General features: G+C 42.7%; 1 long non-coding RNA gene across 1 annotated transcript; it reads right to left on the reverse strand.

Moving 5' to 3' along the window:
- Positions 1–2,255: 2,255 nt before the first annotated feature.
- LOC130507671 (uncharacterized) lies at positions 2,256–3,159 on the reverse strand. The gene is made up of 3 exons (XR_008942391.1): positions 2,832–3,159; positions 2,694–2,742; positions 2,256–2,437 (listed from the first exon to the last, which is right to left on the reverse strand). It is a non-coding gene; the product is annotated as an uncharacterized LOC130507671 (long non-coding RNA).
- Positions 3,160–3,663: the final 504 nt, after the last annotated feature.

Here is a 3,663-nt window from a genome sequence, read left to right on the forward strand (position 1 = left end):
CCTCCCCCCACTTCTTGTTTGATTGGCAAAATGAAAGCATTGATCCGTCATACAAACTCGTCGCCCCACTAGGTAGCATTCTTCCTAAACCTTTGTGATCAGGTGCCGATGCTTTGAAGAACAGATACTGGTCTCTCCAAGACTGGGAAAAGTTGTGATCCAGGAAGCACATTCGCTCGCTCCAGAAAGCTTGTGGGTTCTCCTGATACCTCTGCCTCAGCATATTCATCCAAGCATCTATATGCTGCATATAAAATAATACAAGTTAGAACCTTCCAGACGACTTATTTGTAAGTCGTCCAGCTGGAAAACCTTCCAGACGACTTATATATTTACAAATCTATACAAAGACAAGTTACCAGACGACTTAAAGCTAAGCAGAAGACTTACTACGTCTTCCAGCCATGCTTTGGGTGTCCGGAGTTTTTGATACCACCAAGTTGGTGATGTACGTGGTTTGTCCTCTTGCTTAGTGAAATAATCACTGCAAACAAAAAAGCAATCAGTTTTGGTAGACTAAATCAAGCTATTATGGGTAAAGCAATCACTTACGGATCAGTTTTCAACCAATCAGCAAGCTCCTTCATCTTAGGTCTGTTTAGTGTGGGAAATGGATTATACTTTCCCACTCTAAGGAGTTTCCTTCTCTCTGCCGTATAAGGAGATATCTACGTGGGAGCAGGTTTCTTCGTTTGTTCACTCCTTGCACGCACAGAAGCAGTGGGAGATGTTTTGTCCAATACAACCAGGCTCGGTTCTGAAACTGGAACGCTTGGATCGGTGGAAGCGAAGCTCGGTTGTTGATCGTTGGAAGCGAAGCTCGGTTGGTCAGTGGAAGTGAGAGGAACAATCTCTTTGGAGGTGACACCATCTGCTTTATCCTCCGGCAAGATCTTATATACCGAGATCGCCTCATCTGCTGTATCCTCCGGCAACAATCTCTGCAATAAAAATTGCACACAAGTTAACCCTGGACGACTTAAATAAAAGTTGTCTGGACGACTAGTTGACCCTGGACGACTTAAATAAAAGTTGTCTGGACAACTAGAAGACCCTGGACGACTTACCTCTTTGGGCAGAGGAGAAGGCTGTTTCTTTTGAGGAGAAGGCTGTTTCTTTTGAGGAGAAGTCTGTTTCTTTTGAGGAGGAGTAAGCTTTGCCTTTTGAGGAGTAGGCTGTTTCGTTCGAGGAGCAGGCTGTTTCGTTTGAGGAATAGGCTTTGCCTTTTGAGTATTTTGTTATAAGTCATCTACTAAGTCATCTACTAAATATCGAGTTAGATATTTGAAACAAAATACTAAATAGACGACTTAATTATAAGTCATCTACTAAGTCGTCCAGCTGGACGACCTTCCAGACGACCTTCCAGACGACTTATTATAAGTCGTCTACTAAGTCGTCCAGCTGGACGACCTTCAGTCGTCTACTAAGTCGTCCAGCTGGAAGACTTTCCAGACGACTTATTATAAGTCGTCTACTAAGTCGTCCAGCTGGAAGACCTTCCAGACGACTTATAATAAGTCGTCTACTAAGTCGTCCAGCTGGAAGACTTTCCAGACAACTTAATTAAGTGAAGATGGAAAGGTACCTGACTCAAGATAACAGCTTTCATGAATCCGCGGCCTCTGCTGCCCTCGTAAGCCAGAATCGGTGGAGACGGACTGTTTGCTCTGGGACTACCAATACTAGCACCCAATCCCGGAATAGCTGTGTACGCCCAGACCTGAAGAACTTGTATAAACCCATCCACGGTGTAACAGCCAGTAATATCTTTGTTCCACAAAGAGTCCATCAGCACCTTAAACGCGACTCTCCCCCATGGATAATTCTCAAACCGTTCTAAATCCATCACTAGCCTTGCCAGAGTAGCTCGTGTAGCGGTTGAAAACTTTCTCCCTTCAATGAATCCAGTGAAGATGGAAAGGTACGCGAGTCGCTTACGATCTTTCCTGGACCAATCCCCGCATCTCTTCAGTGCTGCTATTATCTGATCAGTAGTTGGCCCAGCTTCCAGATGAACTCCCATCATCCCCCAGAAAGAAACCATCTCTGGGGTAACTTCACATTCTGGTGTCTCAAGGTCCTCGATGTACTCGCAGTTTAGACCAGTGATGTTTTCAAACTCTAACAGTGAAAACCTCNNAGGTTCTGNACCAACGAGANACCACATCTCGTACTTCTTCTTAATGTCCAGCTTTAAACAGAGCANGTAGTGAACCAGCCTTGAAGCCCAACCAAATCCCTGCTCNTTGAACTTGATGAAAACTCCCAATCTCGACTCCTTGAGCTCTTCAAATTCAGCATCAGTGAGAGCTTCCCTAAGAGCAGTATGCAACTTCTTGTTATCCGTATGATACGAAATGCTATTGTGGGGTTCTGGCTCTTCCCCTAATGTGTATAACCTACGGGGGAGTTCTGGAATATCCATCCTTTTTGTCTGACAAATAATCAAAGACAACAATAGAAGTCAGAACACAAGCTAAATCAATCACGCCTTAATTGTTACTCCAGACGACTTAGTAGACGACTTTAATATAAGTCGTCTAGAAAGTCGTCCAACTGGACGACTTAGTTGACGACTTATATTTAAGTCGTCTGGAAAGTCTTCCAAATGGACGTACTAAGTCGTCCAGTTGGAAGACTTTCCAGACGACTTACTTACAAGTCTTCCAGTAGAAAAATTTCAAGCGGACCTGATTAGTCGCAGAAGGAGTTGGAGTACTCGTCATTGTGGTTATAGATCTGAAAAAATAAACGTGAAACGGTGAGAATGAGTAAATTGAAAGAGACAACGTTTTATGTTCATCTTTTCCTCGAGTTTGATGACTTACCGGCGTTAGGGTTTACAGAGAAACGGCGCTACGGTTTACAGAGAAGAAGCGGCGGCGCTAGGGTTTAGAAGAAGCGGTGGTGCTAGCTAGTGTTTAGAGGAAGCGGCGGTGAGAACGTTGGTGAGCACGGTGGCGAGGGCGACGGTTTGTTCGGAAATAGTGGAAGCGGGGGTGCTAGGGTTTAGAGGAATCGGCGGCGCTAGGGTTAGAAGAAGCTGCGGCGACAACGGTGAGAATGAAGTGAGATAGATAGCCGATGTTGAGAACGATGGTTGTTTGGAAATAGTGGGAATTCGAATCGCCTTTGATATCGCCGGTGAGAGAGAACTGTTAGGGTTTCTGAATTTCGCGGAAAATGAAATAAAAAAAATCACCTTATATATTGGGTAAATAATCCGGTTAGCTTTAAAAGTACATTGGTAAACTTTAAGGTTTGGTCCGGTTTAGACGACTTATTCTGGCTGATAATGTACATCAGACGACCTAATATTTAGTCGTCTGGGCACAGAAGACTAAATATTAAGTCGTCCCATATCCTAAAATGAACCCCTAAACTAAAATGACTAAATTAACTTACTAACCACGTTATAAAATCAAATTATACTTCAATAGTGTTTACTATACACATAAATGAACACGCTTAGGTAATTTTAAAAATTTTCAAAAACGGTTTTAATGCTTTCCAAAATCTAACCCTAAGAACACATACAATACTACAACATATGTTGATGAAACATAAACTAAAGAATATCATGACTCACTACTTTCACTCATCTGGGCTGAAAACAATTGAAATTTGTTATATATTAATTTATATCTCTTAAGACATATG

This window comes from Raphanus sativus, unplaced genomic scaffold (assembly GCF_000801105.2).
Source record: "Raphanus sativus cultivar WK10039 unplaced genomic scaffold, ASM80110v3 Scaffold5145, whole genome shotgun sequence".
Lineage (NCBI taxonomy): Eukaryota > Viridiplantae > Streptophyta > Magnoliopsida > Brassicales > Brassicaceae > Raphanus > Raphanus sativus.